The 22296-nt window shown below is 49.8% G+C and overlaps 1 long non-coding RNA gene across 1 annotated transcript; it reads right to left on the reverse strand.

Moving 5' to 3' along the window:
* Nucleotides 1-12778: 12778 nt before the first annotated feature.
* On the reverse strand, nt 12779-21947 carry LOC147115968 (uncharacterized). The gene is made up of 2 exons (XR_015078722.1): nt 19390-21947; nt 12779-14933 (listed from the first exon to the last, which is right to left on the reverse strand). It is a non-coding gene; the product is annotated as an uncharacterized LOC147115968 (long non-coding RNA).
* Nucleotides 21948-22296: the final 349 nt, after the last annotated feature.

A 22296-nucleotide genomic window follows, 5' to 3' on the forward strand; every position in this document is an offset into this window, starting at 1 on the left:
GTGGCTAACAAGGGAAATTAGGGATAGCATAAGATCCAAGGAGAGGACATATAAATTGGCTAGAAAAAGCAATAATCCTGAGTATTGGGAGCAGTTTAGGAGTCAACAAAGGAGGACAAAGGGATTAATTAAGAAAGGAAAAATAGAATATGAGAGTAAGCTAACAGGGAACATAAAAACTGACTGTAAAAGCTTTTATAAATATGTGAAGAGAAAAAGATTGGTGAAGTCAAGCGTAGGTCCCTTACAGTCAGAATCAGGGGAATTTATAATGGGAAACAAGGAAATGGTAGACCAACTAAATACATACTTTGGTTCTGTCTTCACAAAGGAGGACACAAATAACCTCCCAGAGATGCCGGGGAACATAGGGCCTGATGAAAGGGAGGAACTGAAAGAAATCAATATTTGTAGGGAAATGGTGTTAGGAAAATTGCTGGGACTGAAGGCCGATAAATCCCCAGGGCCTGATGGTCTACATCCCAGGGTACTTAAGGAAGTGGCCCTAGAGATAGTAGATGCATTGCTGGTCATCTTCCAGAACTCTCTAGACTCTGGAACGGTACCCATGGATTGGAGGGTAGCTAATGTTACCCCACTATTCAAAAAAGGTGGTAGAGAAAAAGCAGGGAATTATAGGCCGGTAACCTGACATCGGTAGTAGGGAAAATGCGAGAGTCTATTATAAAAGATGTAATAGCAGAGCACTTGGAAAGCAGTGACAGTATCGGACAAAGTCAACATGGATTTACAAAAGGTAAATCATGCTTGACTCATCTACTGGAATTTTTTGAGGATGTAACTGGTAAAATAGATAAGGGAGAACCAGTGGATATGGTGTATTTAGACTTTCAGAAGGCTTTCGATAAGGTCCCACATAAGAGATTAGCGTGCAAAATTAAGGCACATGGGATTGGGGGCAAGGTATTGACTTGGATAGAGAACTGGTTGGCGGACAGAAAGCAAAGAGTTGGAATAAACGGGTCGTTTTCCGAGTGGCAGGCAGTGAGTAGTGGGGTACCGCAAGGATCGGTCCTAGGACCCCAGCTGTTCACAATATATATTAATGATCTGGACGAGGGAATTGGATGTAATATCTCCAAATTTGCAGACGACACAAAGCTGGGTGGGAGGGTAAGCTGTGAGGAGGATGTCGTGAAACTCCAGTACGATTTGGACAGGTTGGGTGATTGGGCAGAAACATGGCAAATGCACTATAATGTGGATAAATGTGAGGTTATCCACTTTGGTGGCAAAAACAGGAAGGCAGATTATTATCTGAATGGCAATAGATTGAGAGAAGGGGAAGTGCAAAGAGACCTGGGTGTTCTTGTGCACCAGTCGCTGAAGGTAAGCATGCAGGTGCAGCAGGCGGTTAAGAAGGCAAATGGCATGTTGGCCTTCGTAGCAAGAGGGTTCGAGTACAGGAACAAGGATGTCTTGCTACAGTTCTACAGGGCCTTGGTGAGACCGCACCTTGAGTATTGTGTGCAGTTTTGGTCGCCTTACCTGAGGAAGGACGTTCTTGCCATGGAAGGAGTGCAGCAAAGATTCACCAGGCTGATACCTGGGATGGCAGGAATGACGTATGAGGAGAGATTGTGTCGATTGGGCTTATACTCACTGGAGTTTAGAAGATTGAGAGGGGATCTCATTGAAACCTATAAAATTCTGTCAGGTCTGGAAAGACTAGATGCAGGAAGGATGTTTCTGATGGCCGGGGAGTCCAGAACCAGGGGTCATAGTCTAAGGATAAGGGGTAAGCCATTTAGGACTGAAATGAGGAGGAATTTCTTCACCCAGAGAGTGGTGAACCTGTGGAATTCTCTGCCACAGAGGGCGGTGGAGGCCAGTTCATTAAATATATTCAAGAAAGAGTTGGATATATTTCTTAAGGCTAAAGGGATCAAGGGATATGGGGAGAAGGCAGGGACAGGGTACTGAAATTGGATGATCAGCCATGATCTCATTGAATGGCGGAGCAGGCTCGAAGGGCCAAATGGCCTATTCCTGCTCCTATCTTCTATGTTTCTATGAAGGCATTCGACACCTCAAAACGGCAGGCGAAGTGGGCGCTCAGACTTCGGGTTACCAACTCTGGTTCGACATATTCCTGGTGGTTTCATCACATGACCTCCCGTCTCCAACCGCCCCGCCCAGTAAGACAGCCTTTCTCCCTGTATCCAATACTTTTATTTTCTATCTATCTATCTTATATATATATATAAAAGGATCGATCTGTCTGTCTGTCTGTCCTTCGGTGTGTCTGTCCGGCTATACACTCTAAAGTTATAGAGCGTACCTACACGTGCGTTACATCAAAAGAAAGCTTACGATTCCGGAACGGTCATAAGCGTATTTACGTTTCGGCGAGACAAAAATTGCGGCCGCGGTATCCAAAAAATGTTCAAAATTCCGCTCATTATCCGCTCATTAGCATAGAGTGACATTAAGGTCGACCAATCGTACGGTCGAGCGACCCGACGGTCGACCAATCGCTGCGTGGCGGGGGCGGGTTGGTCGCGCGTGCGGGCCCTCCTAGAGTCGAGCGACAGGACGATTGACCAATCCTACACTTCGGTGACATGACAGTCGACCAATCGGTGCGTGTGTGGGCAGGGCCTTATCGTTCTGAACCGAGGTGAGCGGCTGCCATCTTGATTCCAAACTGTTCATTTCTTTTTCCCGCTTTCTGCGTGTTTCTTTTCAAATATACATTTCCACCAAAAAAAAGTTGCTTTTAAAACACAAATTGTTTTTAAAAAAGTTAATTAATTTGTACATCTTTTCTCTAACCTCTATAATTTTCCTACCTTTCACCGTTTTTTGTAGGCCTCGAAGCCTGGGCCTCTCCTCCGCACCCACGCCCGAGCTAGGCACCTCCCGGCCCCAGTCAACAAGCGGCCCCCGATCGCCGCCATCTTTGTGAAGGCTGGAGGGGCGGGCCTCAGCTGAGCGTCGCTACCCGCCGCCATCTTAGTAAAGGCTGGTGCGGCGGGTGGCGGCACGGAGCTCCGCGGAGCAGGTGCGCGGCAGCGTCTCACTCTCCCCCCCCCCCCCCCCCCCCCCCAGCTCTCTCTCTCTCTTCCCTGTGCCTCCTGAATGCGCGGGGGTAGAGGCCAGGGGCACCGTGCCCTCTTTCGGAGACTTCATCTCCGTGACAGGTGAGGAGGGTGTTTGTTGTTCACGTTGGGCGGCGGGCGGGTTCCCCGGGTACTGATCCCTGGCGGTGTGGGTGTGGGGCCGGAGCCCGGCTCTTAGCTTGCCCCAGAGAGCGGAGCGGACGGCGGGGCCTGGAGTAGCAGAGGGGAACAGTCAACAGACAGACATCAGAGAGACAGAGAAATAGGGAGGGAGGGAGAGTGAGAGTGGAGAAGGGCAGGGAGGGAGAGAGGAGAGGGGCAAGGAGGGAGAGGGGAGAGGGTGAGGAGAGGGTGAGGACAAGGGAGGGAGAGAGAGTAAAGCAGGGAGAGACGGGGAAGGAGAGAGAGGGGGGAGGGAGGGAGAGGACAGGGGGAGAGGGGGGAGAGAGAGAGGGAGAGGGAGGGAGAGGACAGAGGGGGAGGGAGGGAGAGAGTAAAGCAGAGAGAGAGGGTGAGGGAGGGAAAAAGTGAGGGGGTGGGACAGGGAAGGAGAGCTAACCTTCTTTCTTCCTTCGCAGGGGACCATCGGGCCACCTTCCCCCCCCCCCACCTCCCCCCAGTCGCTCTCTCTCTTCCCCCTCCACAGTTGCTCTCTCTCTCTCCCCCCCCCCCCCCCCCCCCAGTCGCTCTCTCTCTTCCACCCGTCGCTCTCTCTCTTTCCCCCCGGTCGCTCTCTCTCTCCCCCCCCCCGGTCGCTCTCTCTCTCCCCCCCCCCCCGGTCGCTCTCTCTCTCCCCCCCCCCCCGGTCGCTCTCTCTCTCCCCCCCCCGGTCGCTCTCTCTCTTCCCCCCCCGGTCGCTCTCTCTCTTCCCCCCCCCCCCCCAGTCGCTCGCTCTCTTCCCCCCCGGTCGCTCGCTCTCTTCCCCCCCGGTCGCTCGCTCTCTTCCCCCCCTGGTCGCTCGCTCTCTTCCCCCCCCCGGTCGCTCGCTCTCTTCCCCCCCCCGGTCGCTCGCTCTCTTCCCCCCCGGTCGCTCGCTCTCTTCCCCCCTGGTCGCTCGCTCTCTTCCCCCCCGGTCGCTCGCTCTCTTCCCCCCCCGGTCGCTCGCTCTCTTTCCCCCCCCGGTCGCTCGCTCTCTTCCCCCCCCCGGTCGCTCGCTCTCTTCCCCCCCGGTCGCTCGCTCTCTTCCAACAACAACATGCCCTCGAAAAAGCCTTGACACCGCCGGGCACTCCAGCTAGTCTCTATCTATCTATCTATCTATCTATATATAAAAGGATCGATCTGTCTGTCTGGCTATACACTCTAAAGTTACAGAGCGTACCTACACGTGCGTTACATCAAAAGAAAGCTTACAATTCCAGAACGGTCATAAGCGTATTTATGTTTTGGCGAGACAAAACTTGCGCCCGCGGTATCCAAAAAAGTTCAAAATTCCGCTCATTATCCGCTCATTAGCATCGAGTGACATCGAGGTCGACCAATCGTACGGTCGAGCGACCCGACGGTCGACCAATCGCTGCGTGTGTGGGCGGGCCTTATTGTTCTGAACCGAGGTGTGTGGCCGCCATCTTGATTCCAAACTGTTCATTTCTTTTTCCACTTTCTGCGTGTTTCTTTTCAAATCTACATTTCCAGCAAAAAAAAAAGTTGCTTTTAAAACACACATTGTTTTTAAAAAAAGTTAATTAATTTGTAAATCTTTTCTCTAACCTCTATAATTTTCCTACCTTTCACCGTTTTTTCCAGGCCCGGGGCCTAGGCTTCTCCAACTGCCAGCAGCGCAACTCCAGTCCCAGGCTCCTGGCCGAGACAGGGACCAACACTGGCAGAGGGGAGAGGGTGTGCTGCCTCAGCTCCATTCCCGGGGTCGGTAGGTGGGGAGGCTTCATAAGCAACTGGGGTAGGTCGCAAGCCCCGAATAATAATCTGAAGATCCTGTGTTTGCAGCTGAGGGAATTTCTTCTGCTGACAGCCCCAGGTTAACGGCAGCCATCTTTGTCAAGGAGGGCGAAAAGTTTCAGTGCGAAGCCATTTTGATTCAGTGTGTAACAGAGTGCGTGCGCGGCCATCTTAGTACAGGAACATAGAGTGGGTGGGGCTTCGGTGCTCCCAATCGGGTCCTGGTGACCGGGACAGACAATCCACTGTGTGGGCGGGGCCTAATCTTTCCAACTGAAAAGCAAGCGGCGGCCATTGTTTGTGATACAACACACTGACAGGTGAGGACTCCTTTTTTAATAAAAAGATTGGTGAGGTTGTAAAGTGTATGTTATAGAAAGATTTACCAAAAATGTTTTATAAGTACTTTAAGTTTCATGTTTCAAGGTATTAAAAGGTAGGCTGGGCCATGTCAGTGCAGTGGCCCGAGGCCTAGGCTTCTCCAACGGCCAACAGCGCAACTCCAGTCCCAGGCTTCCGGCCCAGACAGGGACCAACACTGGGATAGGGTCTGCTGGCTCCCCCCCCTCCCTTTTCACCCCTCCCACCCCCCCTTCCCCTCCCCACACTTCCCCCCCACCCCCCCTTCACCCCCCACCCCCTCCCACCTCCCCCTTCCCTCCCCCACACCCCCTTCCCCCCCACCACACCCCCTCACCACCCCCTCCCCCTCACCACCCCCTCCCCCTCACACCCCCTTTCCCCCTCACACCCCCTTTCCCCCTCACACCCCCTTTCCCCCCACCTTCCCTTCCCCTTCCCCCAACCCCTTCCCCAACCCCCCTTCCTCTCCCCCCCACCTCTTCCCCTTCCCCCCCACACCCCTTCCCCCCCCACCTTCCCTTCCCCTTCCCTCCCCCACACCCCTTCCCCCCACCTTCCCTTCCCCTTTCCCCACCCCCTTCCCCCCCACACCCCCTTTCCCCCACACCCCCTTCCCCCCCACCCCCCCCACCTTCCCTTCCCCCCCACCTTCCCTTCCCCCCCACCTTCCCCTTCCCCCAACCCCCTTCCCCTTCCCCACCACCTTCCCCACCACCTTCCCTTCCCCTACCCCCCTTCTTTCCCCTTCCCCCCCACACCCCCTTCCCTCCCACACCCCCTTTCCCCCCCACAACCCTTCCCCCCCACCATCCCTTCCCCTTCCCCCCCTTCTTTCCTTCCCTTCTTCCCTTCCCCCCCTTCCTTCCCTTCCACCCCTTCCTTCCCACCCCACCCACCCCTTTCTCCCCACCCCCCCACCCCACCCTTCTCCCCCACCCACCCCACCCTTCTCCCCCACCCACCCCACCCTTCTCCCCCACCCCTTGCTCCCCCCACCCCTTGCTCCCCCCACCCCTTGCTCCCCCACCCCTTTCCCCTTTCTCTCCTTCCCTCTCTGTCTGTCTCTCTCCCTCCCTCTGTCTCTGTCCCTCTCTCTCTCTCTCATTCCCTCTCTCCCTCCTTTGCTCTCTGTTTCTCTCTCCTTCCTTCTCTTTTTCCTTCCCCCTCGCGCTCCTTCCCCCTCGCTCTCCTTCCCCCCTCGCTCTCCTTCCCCCCTCGCTCTCCTTCCCCCCCTCGCTCTCCTTCCCCCCTCGCTCTCCTTCCCCCCTCGCTCTCCTTCCCCCCCTCGCTCTCCTTCCCCCCCCTCGCTCTCCTTCCCCCCCTCGCTCTCCTTCCCCCCCTCGCTCTCCTTCCCCCCCTCGCTCTCCTTCCCCCCCTCGCTCTCCTTCCCCCCCTCGCTCTCCTTCCCCCCCCTCGCTCTCCTTCCCCCCCCTCGCTCTCCTTCCCCCCCTCGCTCTCCTTCCCCCCCCTCGCTCTCCTTCCCCCCCCCCTCGCTCTCCTTCCCCCCCCCTCGCTCTCCTTCCCCCCCCTCGCTCTCTCTTCCCCCCCCCGTCGCGCTCTCTCTCTCTCTCTCTTCCAACAACAACATGCCCTCGAAAAAGCCTCGGCACCGCCGGGCACTCCAGCTGGTAACTAATAAATGAACGTGTTCACAGAAATTGGAAAATTAATAATTGTTTCAATGCCCCTTTGATTTTTCTCCCGGGTTGTTCACAGCAGTGTCCAGGAGATTAATCTTCAATTCCTGGAAACTCCAGGGCATTCCTGGAGGATTGTCAACGTTACGCAGATTCCATCTTGAAGAGCTGCATTCAAAAAGTGTCCACCTCCTGAGCTCCTTCCTGCTGCAGACTGTACCATGCCTTATGGCATTATTGACAAATGATCAGTGGAGGGAGGAACAACAGCCGAATAAAAGTATCTGAATACACTCGATCTCTGCCAACACACTAGAATTATACTGGTACTTTAAACAAAGCTATAGCACTGATGGCAGAAAGGACTTAATGAGATTTCATGACACTAAATAAAAGCAATTCCCTTTGAGCTGTTTAATGGCCATTTTAATGTAAGCAGATGCAATTTATGTTTTTTTCCCCAGTAATCAGAAAGTTATGAATCACATGACTGGTAGAGGGGTTTTACAAAACTATTCACTGTCCGTCATACATCCACATAAGAAATATTCACTTGCAGTGAGTGATTTAAGAGCATGATTTAAAAATGAGTGCAGTTTGAGCAGTTTACATCCATCATTTAAACCCCCAATATTAGATAACAGTCCTGTTTCTCCATTCTTTAGTCTGTTTCCCTCATCTAAAGGTGCTAACTCATCCCCGGGCACAGGATAATAAGCACTGGCATACTTTTGGTAGCTTGCTCAAATGGGCATTCTTCATGAGTGAGCCCAAATAACATCACATCTCTTACTTTACCATCACATCTCTTACTTTCTTGGGGAGAAAGCAGGGGCAGGGTACTGAATTTGGATGATCAGCCATGATCTTATTAAATGGCGGAGCAGGCTCGAGGGGCTGAATGGCCTACTCCTGCTCCTATCTTCTATGTTTCTAAGTATGGCCAGGATACAGATCATAGGGGGGAAAATTAGGTTGCTTTGCGCCTCCCGTTAGATCCCTAAGAGGGCGCTAATGGGGCACAAAGCAACTAGTGCCCGGGCGCGGCGATGCTTGTGCCGCTCACAAAATTGACCAGAGTTTTTGCGGTGGCACTAAACTACCGCCCCGATCTCCTGTGCCCACAGATCGTGACGTCAGTCGAGTGTGCAACGCCCCGGTGGCACCCCGGACCGGCTATTGAGAGGCGCCCCCTTCCTTTCTGCCTGCCACAAGAAACGACAGGGAGACTGGAGCGTATTGCAGTTGGGAAGGGGTTGGATCAGTGCTATTTAAAGGCGTCCTTTTCACTTTATGTGGGAGACATTTTTGCACCACTCATTCTGAGAGAGAGAGAGACATTTCTGCAGAGAGTCAATGCTGTGTAAAGTAGTTTTGGCTACTAAACATCACTTTGCAGGTTCTTTTGGATTTGACCTTCACTGCTTCGATTGGCAAGAGACTTGGGGGCTGCACTGATTTGGGGCGTCGTCCTGCGCCTGCAGAATCAGAGGCATCAGAGATGCAGAGAGAGAGAGTGGCAATCATGGCCAGAGGGAGGAGGGCCAACAGGCCTCCGCACAGGAGACATTACCCTCCCAGGGTATTCGGGGAACAAGCCTCCTACATTAATTTGTCTGAGGAGCAGTGTTTGCGCAGGCTGCGCTTCAGCAAGGAGGTGGTCACTGAGCTCTGCCACCTGCTGCAACCAGATCTGCAGCCTCAACTAAGGACCAGGACGTCTCTGTTGGTGGCAGTGAAGGCCACAGTGGCTCTGAATTTTTATGCCACCAGCTCCTTTCAAGCAGCTACTGGGAATATCTCCCAGTTCGCGGTCCATTGCTACATAGATACATAGAAGATAGGAGCAGGAGTAGGCCATTCGGCCCCTCGAGCCTGCTCCGCCATTCGATGAGATCATGGCTGACCATCCAAACTCAGTACCCCGTACCTGCCTTCTCCCCATATCCCTTGATACTTTTGGCTCTAAGAAATATATCTAACTCCTTCTTGAATATATTTAAAGACTTGGCCTCAACCGCCTTCTATGGTAGAGAATTCCACAGGTTCACCACTCTCTGGGTGAAGAAATTCTACCTCATCTCTGTCCTAAATGGCATACCCCTTATCCTTAGACTATGACCCCTGGTTCTGGACTCTCCAACCATCGGGAACATTCTCCCTGCATCTAGTTTGTCCAGACTTTTCAGAATTTTATAAGTTTCGATGAGATCCCCTCTCATTCTTCTAAACTCCAGCGAGTATAAGCCCAATCGACCCAATCTCTCCTCATACGTCATGCCTGCCATCCCAGGTATCAGCCTTGTGAATCTTCGCTGAACTCCTTCCACGGCAAGAACATCCTTCCTCAGATAAGGCAACCAAAACTGCACACAGTACTCAAGGTGTGGTCTCACCAAGGCCCTGTACAACTGCAGCAGGACATCCTTGCTCCTGTACTCAAACCCTTTCGCTATGAAGGCCAACATACCATTTGCCTTCTTCACCGCCTGCTGCACCTGCATGCTTACCTTCAGCGACTGGTGCACAAGGACACCCAGGTCTCGTTGCACTTCCCCTTCTCCCAATCTATTGCCATTCAGATAATAGTCTGCCTTTCTGTTTTTGACACCAAAGTGGATAACCTTGCATTTATCCACGTTATATTGCATCTGCCACGCTTCTGCCCAATCACCCAACCTGCCCAAATCATCCTGGAGTTTCGCGGTATCCTCCTCGCAGCACACACGCCCACCCAGCTTTGTGTCGTCTGCAAACTTGGAGCTATTACATCTAGTTCCCTTATCTAGATCATTAATGTATATTGTGAATAGCTGGGGTCCAAGGACCGATCCCTGCGGTACCCCACTAGTCACTGCCTGCCACTCAGAAAAAGACCCGTTAATTCCTACTCTCTGCTTTCTGTCCGCCAACCAGTTCTCTATCCAAGTCAATACCTTGCCCCCAATCCCATGTGCCTTAACTTTACACGCTAATCTCTTATGCGGGACCTTATCGAAAGCCTTTTGAAAGTCCAAATACACCACATCTACTGGTTCTCCCTTATCTATTTTCCCAGTTACATCCTCAAAAAATTCCAGTAGATTAGTCAAGCACGATTTACCTTTTGTAAATCCATGTTGACTTTGTCCGATCCTGTCACTGTTTTCCAAGTGCTCAGCTATTACATCCTTTATAATGGACTCTAGCATTTTCCCCACTACCAATGTCAGGCTTACCGGTCTGTAATTCCCCATTTTCTCTCTACCACCCTTTTTGAATAGTGGGGTAAAATTAGCTACCCTCCAATCCATGTATCCGGGAGGCCACAAATGCCCTCTATAAAAGGAGACGCCAGTACAGCTCTTTCCCGATGACCTGGGACAAACAGCATGAACGCGCATTGGGCTTTGCGAGGATAGCGGGCTTCCCTATGGTGCAGGGCGCCATTGACTACACGCATGTGACATTGCAGGCACTGCATGAGAATGCAGAGGTTTTCCGAAACTGCAAGGGGTTCCACTCCGTAAATGTCCAGTTGGTCTGTGACCACAGACAACTGATACTCGCTGTCAATGCCCGCTATCCTGGCAGCAGCCACAATGCTTTCATCCTGTGCCAGACTGGTGTGCCAGAGCTTTTCCAGGCAGCGCATCAGCCAAGTGGTTGGCTCCTCGGGGACAAGGGTTATCCACTCTGCACCTGGCTGATGACACCGCTCCGTAACCCCAACACCCCTGCCGAGCTGCGGTACAATGAGAGCCATATTGCCACCAGGAATATCATTGAGCAGACGATTGGCGTGCTCAAGCAACAGTTCCGCTGTCTGGACCACTCAGGAGGAACCCTGCAGTACTCTCTGAGCGAGTCTCGCTCTTCATAGTTGTTTGTTGCATTCTTCATAACTTTGCAATCCTCAGGACCCAGCTAATGCCAACAGGCATTGGTGCACCACTGGAGGAGGAGGAGGAGGATGATCAGCAGCAGCACCAAGGCGGGAGGGAGGCCCACAATTTTGAAACTGCAAGGGCTGTCCGTCAAAGACTGTTAACAAGCCGCTTCTAGGCCCCTACTCAGAAGATGGCTTCTGGCATGGAGAACAACATGATGGAAAGCAACCCGCAACCCCTATAGCCGGCCAAGGCAGCAATGATTCCAAAGGCCAAACATGTAAATTTTGAAAACAACAACTTTTTTATTTTACAAACTCTGTGTGTGTCATTTATTCATGACAAACTAATAGAAACAAACACAACAAATCATTAATTAACATAACTGGTTCTGTCAACCTGGAGATAATGTCCAAAAGACTAAATAAAATTTATCAGACGAACCTCGCCCTTTAATAAAGACATTCCCAACATTTTGTCAGACCTCCTACTTTTTGCCCTTCGAGGGTGCTCTCCATCCCTTGTGTACTTGCCCCCTTCCCACCTTACTGCTCCTCCGTAATGGGGCCCCAGTGGCTGCAGCAAAGCTGGTGGAAGGCTGCTGAATGTCAGATCCTGAGACTACAGATGCCCTTGACCAGCTCTGGGCCTGGAGGCCCCGGCTGCAGACTGCACCAACTCTGCATGCGCGGCAGCAGTCTGGGCTACAGGCGGTGACAAGTGCATTGGGGAAGTGACAGTGGTGGGAGCAGGAATGCTGTCATCCTGAGAGAGGACAGCAACTCTCTGCTCGACCGACACACCGGCACTCCCACGGGGCAGCACCTCAGCATCCGGAGCAATCTGCTGGAGCACAGATTGCTGGCCTGCTGCGATGCCGTGAGAGCCCCAGGGCAATGTGGCCAAACCAGCGATGATGGCAGCAGTCAGTGCTTGCGTTTTCTCAATCTGAGACTGCATGTGGGCATGGGCTCCCTCGGGAGAAGCTGGCGCTGAGGCTCCAGCTTCCTCTTCCTCCTCGTCTGCGGCGTCGCTCCCACTGGCTGCTTGAGGGTCTGTCTCCTCAGCTGGTGAATCACCATCTGAAAGCAGTGAGGTACAAGAGTGGCTTTAGCGTCAGGGCAGGGGGGCATTAAGGGAGCAAGGACTGGAGCGATTTAGCAAATTGGATTGAAAGTGTAAAAGGCTGGTGTGGTGAGGGACAAGTGGAATGAGAGAGGTGAGAAAGCTGATGACCTTACCATTGCTGTCCCGAACAGGGTCGACCTCTCCAGCGGCGATGGGACCGATCACCTGGCTTGCCAAGATCCTGTGGACGTGCGCCTCTGGATTGCTGAGGGGTTGTAGCTGAGGCGGCCCTCCACCCGTCCATTGCTGCTGCCGCCTATTATGAGATAGCTTGGCCTGCAAGTAAAAGGACGGCATCTGAGTACATATGCAGCCTTGTGCTTGCCTGATGTGCCTCCCATAGTTGAATAGCCCTAAATGTATGCAAGGTGTGGAATGTGCGTGTATGTTTTATGAGATGGCCATAGGTCTTGGATGAGTGTTGGCCATTGGGGTTTTTACACCCTCTGGCCATAAAGTGAGGTTGAGATGGAGGGATGGAATGAAAGGATTATTACTAGTCCTAGCCCCTTTAGGGCTACCGCGGATCAGACGTTCACTTTCAACTAAAGTTTGAGGTAGCCGAATCCTAAAGATGCTTAATTGGGTCTAAAGGTCTGGACTATCTCTCCCTAAAGGAAAGGAACCACCTGAAAATGTTACCGTCCTCCAGATAGCACATTTAATAAGTTTAGCTAGACTGTAACGTTCCGGATATTGTGAGGGTCCAGAAAACTCCTCCAGAATTCTGCAACTCCTCACCAAAGAGTATACAGAGATTGAGTTCGCGAGTTTGATACAGAAGTATTATGTGAAACAATTCTAAAAATATATAGATTTATTAAAGAACCGACATGTATTTTACAGTTGGTGAGTCAATCGCAACATTAACAGTTCCAAAAAGAGCAAGCTTTACAATCTTATCAGAGATCCTTATTCTCAAATCTTAACTTCGCTACAGTTTTACAGTTCTTAGTTTTATTCAGGATATCCACCAAAATCAAATACAGTACCTTGATCCCTGAGATACAGAGCCGCCTCTGAAGCCTGAGAATCGCTTTGCCCCTTTAAGCGAGTCTATTATCCCATTTAAAAGTTCAGTGATATTTCCTTTTAAGTTTTCTGCCGATGTAAGCTAATTATCTCTAGTCATTTTTCTGCTGACCCCTGCTATTCTTACAGTCACCTCAGCTGGTAGCATTACAGACTTATGTCTCTACCCCAGGTGTCCCTAGCTTACCATAAAAACAGTGTGACAGCAGGTGTTTCTATTTGATGTCATTGTTACTAAGGCCTTCTGTTTGTGCTCCTGCAATTAGAACACCTTAACTAGGGTGATCTATGCAATTCTTAGTCACCTCAGCTGGTTGTAACACTGTTCTGGACTTATTACATGCAGATAGCACCCTCTAGTGGTAGTTATTGTATAGCAGTGTGTTATTTGACCTTCTTCCTGTCTGCCCCAGAAGTAGTATTCAAGGGAGTGTTTTGCGGAGTTGTGAACAAAGCCCACACGAAGCAGCCATTCTCAATCCTCCTCCATCCTTCCTTATACGCTAGGCAAGATGCAATGTCTGTGAGTATCCTTGTTTAGTAACATGATAACAACCTTGTCGGTGTAGTATTTTGACAATACTTTGTCCATAAGAAGTTTATTAGCTGTTAGCTACCGAGGTTTAGCTTCAGTGCTATTTACTTATACGGTTAGTCTATTCTGTTTTCATAAACATGTTTGTATCTTATGTAACATCTAATGTATAGTACTCAGCTCTGTGTACAAAACATACTTTGTTTTTGTTTACAGTGTCACAATTTTATTCAAGTAAAGCTTCAAAACCGCACCCTGTCTCTCGAGGAGTTATTTGAATGAGTGTTTAGCTGACTGGATAAGAGTACGTCTAGCGAGACCAGTACAAACACAGAATCGTGTCTCTCCTCCGTAGGTGCTCTTAAGTTTAACACAAAAACGGTGTGGCAGCAGGTGTTTCTTTTACTTGATGTTATTTTTACGAAGGCATATGTTTCATAATTTTATGTGCCTCTTTACGAAGTGTAACTTAGAACACCTTATCCAGGATACACCATTGTCTTCTTTCCAAAGATCCAGACCGTCAGGAGGCTCCAACCTTCTGTTTCAATAAGGTTATTGATTCAGTGTCAACAACTATCTTATCTCTATTACCTGAATTACTGTAACAGCTTTTTCAGTTAGGTTTCTAGGTTTCCAGACCCAGTTTGTCATGTTTTAATAAGGCCAGAATTCTTTCATAAAATGGTGTCTTTTTCTGAATCGGTTAAATGGCTTATTCCTTCACACCCCCCTCTTGACCAAAAAATGAGCTCAAAACATTAGGGCAGAGTTTGGTCAATGTTACTAATAAGATTACAATAGCACATTAATTTCACGAGATTTACAATCATGTGTTACATGAAAATTCCTTTTAAGTCATCCTAGGACAATGTTTCGCCTTATTTTAAATTGAACACAAATTAAAAGGACAATAGGTACAGTGTCCTGCAATTAGCGAAACAACATGTACTTAGAATGTCCAATCGGCAGATGTACGTTCCGTAGAGGTGATTTATTCATACAAGTCAAGGAGATGTCTTTTGGAACTAGCTGAAGTTTGAAACGCTGTTCCTTCGATCCAGCGTGTGGACAGATTCTTGTCTTCGTAAAGGCCTTGCCAGGCGCTCAGTTGATTCCTTCTTCATCCGCGGTATTTTCCTCCTTCGTTGAAGTAACTCGTTGATCTTTCCTTGTTTCGGTTGTGGCTTTTTGCAAATCCAATTGCTGAGGCGTTGCCAAGCATCGTGTGGAGGAGTCGGCGACACCTCTGGCTGACCGTCGTCAGTCATTCGATCGCATCCATTTCCTGTGTCGTGCTCCAAGCTGGGTCTTGAAAGACAGTGTACGACTGCACCTTGTATTGTTCCTCCATTTCGGTATCCCGCAGGACATCTTTTGAGATTGTCTATGGAGACAGTTTTAAGAATATGTTTGCCATTTGGCTGGTTAATATGTATTTTAACTGTTCTTTCGTTAATAACAGAATGTATTTGAACAGGTTTTTTCCATTTCGGTCTTAAACCAAGTTTTTGCTCGAACTTCTTTTCCTCTCCCCATTCTCCTACTAGGGGTTGCCATGCTTTGTTTGTCAATTTTTTTCTGCCTATTTGCCTCCCTTATCCTCTGATCAATTTGATGAATCTCCTCTGTTACTTTTTTTTAATCTAACTCGCTGTTGGGTCAAGGAATCAGAGTGTGCAGAGGCAATAAAAGAACTATGGGTAAGCGGTGTATGCATCTCAACCCCATACATCAGATAATATGGAGTTTTAGGGGACACTGTCCCTGATGCAGATGTGGGCACATTATTAAGCGATAGCTGCACCTCCGGAATGACGGTGGTCCACTTATTTCCCCTGATTCTCAACAGTTTGACCAATAGCTTTTTTACTTCCTGGTTTTTACGTTTTACGCTGATTGCGGATGACGTGGCGTGCTTTGCTCTAACCCAATCCCCCTTTGTTCGCAGTAGTCTTTGAAGACCTTGGAGACAAAGGCTCTGCCTTTAATGGAGTGCAAGATTTTGGGTGCACCAGCTACAGTAATTATGTCAGTAATAGCATTGGCGAGTGCATTTTCCAAAACAGTTTTTGTGGGGATCAGCCAGCAGAAGGAAGTGCATCCATCTAAACAAACGAGAACATGTTTGTATCCCAAAGACGGGGGAAGTGGTCCAATAAAGTCAATAAAGAAGTTTCCCATTGGCTCATCAGCTTTCACAGGAGCCAATGGTGGTGGCTTAATTAGTGATGACTTATTGGTTAAATAGCATGGCTCACAATTTGTGACGTATGTTTTACAGGCCTTAAGCATGCCTAGCCACCAATATAAGGGAGTCAATTTGTAGAATGTTGTTCTGGCACCACAATGTGCTTGACCTAGGCCCTCGTGAGCTGCGTAAAAATGTTTTAAAAATTCTCATCTACCCTTGGTTCTTTTGCCAATCATCTGGAATCTGTGTCCTCTGGTTACTGACCCTCCTGCCAGTGGAAACAGTTTTTCCTTATTTACTCTATCAAAACCCCTCATTATTTTGAACACCTCTATTAAATCACCCCTTAACCTTCTCTAAGGAGAACAATCCCAGCCGATCCTGATGTTGCCCTCACCTGTCATCCGCACTGGCTGATTTTTTTCTTTCCTCCTCCCCTAACCGAGAGGTACTGAGCCCAACTGTAGCTGTTCCTCTGTGGCTCCGATATTAATCTGAAGGTAGCTTCCAAACAAGGGGCTGAAATGGGTGGGCGAAATGTGGAAGTCAAATGGGCGGTTTGGAATCTGTGGTCTCAACTTAATTGGTCGTCAATGTTCCGCCTAATTTTTTTGGGGGCTGTGCAGCCCATTCAAAATTCCACACATGAGCGGTTTTTCCATTTAAAAGCCAGTGAGCTGGCTGCGCGGGACCTCCAGAGCGCTGCGTGGCATAGCCATGCAGCTTAAAGGGAACATTGGCGGGCACGATGCACTTCCGCATGACGCAATCTCAGCTGTATTTAAAGTAACAGAGCACAAATGGAAATTGGAGGTGTTCAGGATGATGGTGGACATAGAGCAAGGGAAGCACCCAGATTCATTGATGCCTCCTTGGAATTACTTTCTGATGCAGTCGAGAGTAGGAGGGACATACTTTTCTCCAGCAATGGGAGGAAGAAACCTGCGGCTCTCACCAAGAAGGTACTTGGAGGTAGCCGAGGAGGTGAGCAGCAAGAGCATTGTGCTCAGGTCTTGTAAGCAATGTAGGGAGTGGTTTAATGACCTAACCAGGTCAGGAAAGGTGAGTACAATTTGCTGATTCAACTACATCCTATGCTTTAAGCCCCCACCCCCTTTAACTCTGCCGTTCCAAGTGTTCTCCATCACATCACTCCTCTCACTCACTCACCTTTCAGCAGCACCCAGCCTTCACTTTCTTTGCACTGCATCACCTCCCCATTTATCCACCCACCGTTGCCACTCAATGTGATGCATCTGTCTCATAGTCACCCTCATCGAATGGACTGCGCCCATCGGGTGAATATCTGAACTCACAGGTCTGATTTTGGCCCCATGTAAGAGAAAAGAGCGCAAAACACAAGGGAGAAGAAGAGGACTGGAGGTGGCCCACCACAAATAGTCCAGCTAACTAATGCAGAGCAGGAGGCCCTTGAGATAAATGGCACATCTGCAACCCTCTTAGTCGGAGATGGAGAGACAGGGAGCTTGCAGATAACTGGTGACAAATTTACAAATATCTCTGACATACATATGCTGGCTTTAATAAAAACAGAAAATGCTGGAAATACTCAGCAGGTCAGGCAGCATCTGTGGAGAGAGAAACAGAGTTAAAGTTTCAGGTCGATGACCTTTTGTCAGAACTGGAAAAAGTTGGAGATGGATCAGGTTTTTAAGCAAGTATAGGGGCACGGAAAGGGGGGAGGGGAAGAAAAAACAAAAAGGAGTGTCTGTGATAGGATGGAAGGCAGGAGAGATTAAGAGACAAAAGGGATGATGGTGCAAGGCAAAAGGAGATGGTAATGGGACAAGTCTTGAAACAAAAGATGACTCTAGATGAAGTGTAAATGACAATGGCAGAACAATCAACAGCTGCCATGTGAGAGAGAGAGAAACAAATGGGAAAAAAAGATAGGGGCAGAGCTTATGGTCTGAAATTGTTGAACTCGATGTTGAGTCCAGAGGGCTGTAAAGTGCCTAATAATCGAAAGATGAGGTGCTGTTCCTCGAGCTTACGTTGAGCCTCTTTGGAACAGTGTAAGAGGCCGAGGACGGAGAGGTCAGAGTGGGAGTGGAGCGGAGAACTAAAGTGACAGGCAACCGGAAGCTCGGGGTCACTCTTACGGACTGAACAGAGGTGTTCCGCAAAGCAGTCACCCAATCTATGTTTGGTCTCCCCAATGCAGAGGAGAGCAACGAATACAGTATACTAAATTGCAAGAAGTACAAGTAAATCGCTGTTTCACCTGAAGGAGTGTTTGGGGCCCTGGACAGTGGGAAGTGTAGAAGTAAAAGGGCATGTGTTGCATCTCCTGTGCTTGCACGGGAAGGTGCCGGGCGAAGGGGAATGAGTGTTGGGGGTGATAGAGGAGTGGACCAGGATGTCGCGGAAGGAGCGATCCCTTCGGAATGCTGAAAGGGGAGGTGAGGGGAAGATGTGTTTGGTGGTGGGATCACACTGGAGGTGGTGGAAATGGCGGAGGATGATCCGTTGAATGTGGAGGCTGGTGGGGTGAAAGGTGTGGACAAGGGGAACCCTATCGTGGTTCCGGGAGGGAGGGGAAGGGGTGAGAGCAGAAGTGCGGGAAATAGAACGGACACGGTCAACCACAGTAGAGGGGAATCCTCAGTTGAGGAAAAAGGAAGACATGTCGGAAGCACTAGTATGGAAGGCGGCATCATCAGAGCAGATGCGGTGGAGACAGAGAAACTGGGAGAATGGAATAGAGTCCTTCCAGGATAATGGCTGAACTATGAGAAGGCTGAGTATAGTGAGTCAGATTGAGACTTTGCCTTGAATAAATCTTCCAGGGCCTTCACGCCTACAGCAAATGTCGCACGACATCCATGAGGATGATTCCTCAGAAGACCTCATTCCTTCTGAGGGTACACCATTACAGGACGTACAGCCATGCACCAGCACAGATCCCTGCACTTCGGTGAGTCCACTTAGACAATTAGTTGGGTTTTCACCTGGTAATTCACACCTCACAAGTGAGCATGAGCAGACACTGATGGCAGGGACAGCTGTGGAGAGTCTGCGTCCAGAGGTGCAATCCTCTCCAAGCTCTGCTCAGCTGGACACCGATGCTGAACCCTGGAAGCTATCATTGAGAAGGAGAATGCTAGACGTGCATCAGCAACTTAGTCAGGTACTGACTGTAAGATTCGCAAAATTCCCACATTTCCCCCAAGGTTATTAATAAAAGGGACCCTGCATGGACATTTTAAAAAGGGTACCCAAAAGATGGCATCTGCACCTCGTGACCAAAAGCCTGCAAGATTTTAAAAGCTTGGACTCTGTGGCAGCACAAGCAGCTTTGGGGAAATCGAAACTTAAATGCAGTTTCTGTGAAAAAGGACTTTGTGTTTTGAAAACCAGACAGCAAACATTGAATATGCATTAAGTCAGATCGTAGACAGATCAAAACCAGTTAGGCCTATACTTGAGGCCATTCAGTTGTTTGAATAAATAATCGGAAACAGCTTATGGGGGCCGTCAAGGCTGTGCAGGCTGATTAGAATGCATTAGTAACAATACAGCTCGGACATCAGGCCATTAGGTGCGATAAACGGCCATCTAAAAACAGTTAGTTTAGATTGCTATAATCATTTAAACCAGCCTGCCAAAATTGGAACAATGAACTAACCTGATTTGGCGCGCAGATAAGGGCCCATTCGAAAGGAGTATAACTGTGGGCCCCGGGTAGCAATCACGCTCTTGACTCTTGCGCTCTTGACTCTGACCTCTCGTCTAGTCTTGGGCTGCCGCTGCTCGTACTCGTGCCCTGGCCTCGTGGCGGGTTCTCTCCTCGCTCCCCGTAGCAGAGTTTCAGCAACCAATTACACCATACCAATTGCGGGGAAGGGGAACGAGACCCGAGTCCATAGCCATCCAGGATGCCCAGGCCACAAAAAGGGGCGAGACGAAAGTGAGTAGGCAGTCCAGGAATTGTATAGTAACCGAACGAGACGATACGAAAAGAGACGAAGAAGATGGTAACAACTCGATAAGAGCAGAGCAGGGCAGCGAAAAACGTATTGATGAGGCCGAGCGTCTAGCTATAAGCTGGCGCTTGGTGAGACGAACATTTTGGTGAGCACTGCGAAAACGCCGGTGTCCATGCCACGACGAATATACTGCCGTTCTTACGCTTGGGTAGGAAAATCTAGGCAGTAAAAACTGCCAATTGCCCTATAGGCACAACGTTACCGCCGATGACCGCCCGAGGGAGAAGAAGAGGAGAACCCATCGCGACGAGATGACGATGGCAGCGGAGGAGAAGGTGTGTCGCAGCAGCAGCCCCAGCACCACGCCCCTGAAGGCCACGTGGCAACGGGGTACCTAAGAGGACAGAAAAACCAAACCTCAAAACCTGCATTCGTTAAACAGTTGGCTTTGCTTTGGATTGGTGAGCATGAATTCTGGCCCCTCATAGCTTAATCTAGTTAGGTATAGGTGGTGGGATAAGGATAAGGGGATTGTTAATGTAGTTTGTTTTCCCTCGATGTGCCGAGTGTTCCCCATTCCCTGAATAAGTATAGTTATTTTGTATTTTGCCTGTAATTTATACTAGTGACTTCTCATAAGACTGTGTTTTATTTTCTGTTTTAATAAAATCTTTGTTTTCTTACATCCAAACCACTTGTCTACTCGAGTTTTTCTGTATCGCCGCCTGTACCTAAGTCCGGTGTCTAGAACCCAGGGGCGTGGGAACGATTCGAACCGCTCACCAACAGTCAGAGGCACGCGCCACACCGGCCACCCCCTACATGACAGATGTACCACGCACACGCACCATAATAGCGGAGAGGATGGAGGAGTCCAACTCGATCGCTAGTGGATTGGTGACACAGGGAATTGTGAGAATGACTGCCATGGAGAGAGTGACCACCTCCATGGAGCTTCATGCAAGGCTGTCAAATGAGTCTATGCAGGCCATGGCCATGGCCATGCAGACTTTGGATGCCAACTTGTCAGCCACTTTAAATAGGATGACAGATCCGTGGCCTTACAACGTGTCACTGATCTCCACCAAGCTGGTCTGCAGCAGAGTGGTAGAAGTGATGTGGCACTGGCCCTGGAACAAGAGGGATGATGGCGAAAGGGGATATGGAAGTGGGAACTCCACTCAAAGCACTCCCACTTCTCACTCATTGCCCCCCACCCCAGCCAGTACTCGATATGCTGCCTCAGTTCCCAATGGCCGTGTCTGCCCCTGCACTAGTATAGGTGGAGCAGTCTTTGGTGGAGCCCTCAGGGGCTCCAAAACCCCGAGAGCGCAGGCCAAATGTATCTCAGCAGTCAGGGCAGGGAGGTAAGCAACCTGCCTGTACCTCTGCTGAAGCCGCACAGCTTGCACCACATAGAAGCAGTAGGAAGCGCAAGTTTAAGAAATTGTAATTCACCAAGAGTGTTTGACAAAATGTTACGTTGTTAAGTTTCCTCTTTTTATAACGCTATGTAAAATTTATTGATTTGCACCACTTCCACGTCTTGCCCATTACTGCATCCCAAGGGTCAACTCGCCCTTTCACTTGTTTCATGATGAATGCCAATACATAACAGGACCCATTGGTTGGATGTGCAATGGGTGGATGAGTTGTTGAAGAACTGTTTAGTGCAAAGGGAGCGGGGTGATTGGTGCTGGTGGTGGGAGCGGACCGCAGAATTTCATTTGTTATGTTTCACACTAGGTGTACCTTTGTGATATTAGGGCATTCCGGGCAGCAATGTAAGTGGCTGGTCTGGCAATGGGTGCTCCATCTTCATCCTCCTCCTGCGCCAACTCCTCTATGTATTCCTCATCCATAGATGAGTGATGAGCTCCTTCATCCGCCTCCACCTGCAATCCTCCCTGCTGCGCAATGTTGTGCAGGATGCAGCACACCACTATTATTCTGGAGATCCTCGCTGGTGAATACTGAAGGGCGCCTCCAGACCTATCTAGGCACCTGAAACGAGTCTTCAACATCCCGATGGCTTGCTCTTTGACACAGCTGGTGGTCATGTGGCTCTCATTGTAGCATTCCTGTGCCTGCCTCATTGGTGGGGTTCCTCACAGGTGTCACAAGCCAAGTTTGAAGGAGTCAAGTTTCTATGGGAATCCAACCAGAGAGGCGAATCTGAGTGCCAACTCATTCTGGCTATTGTCATCACAGAGGAAGTTTACATAACTTCCAGCCCTGACAAACAATCTATCTGTCACCTGCCTTATGCATTTATGTGCAGCCGACTGGGAGATCCTGGCTATGTCTCTGGTAGCACCCTGGAAGGATCCGGAGGCAAAAAAGTTGAGGGAGGTGGTCACTTTCACAGCCACTGGTAATGCGAGGCCACCAGGTCCAGCAGGGAGCAGGTCTTCCTCTAGGAGACTGCGGATGTCTGCCACCACCTGACATGACAACCTCAGCCTGCGGAAGCACTGCCATTCGGAGAGATCAAGGAAGTTGAGCCTCTGTAAACCCTGTGATGTGGATACTGCCTCTTGCGATCTCAGCCCCTCTCCTGTGCACCTCCCTCCTGTGCACATGTTGATCCCACCACAGCACATCAT

The sequence above is a fragment of the Somniosus microcephalus genome, chromosome 6 (assembly GCF_052327205.1).
Source record: "Somniosus microcephalus isolate GS21.2 chromosome 6, FLI_Smic_1.0, whole genome shotgun sequence".
Classification (NCBI taxonomy): Eukaryota; Metazoa; Chordata; class Chondrichthyes; order Squaliformes; family Somniosidae; genus Somniosus; species Somniosus microcephalus.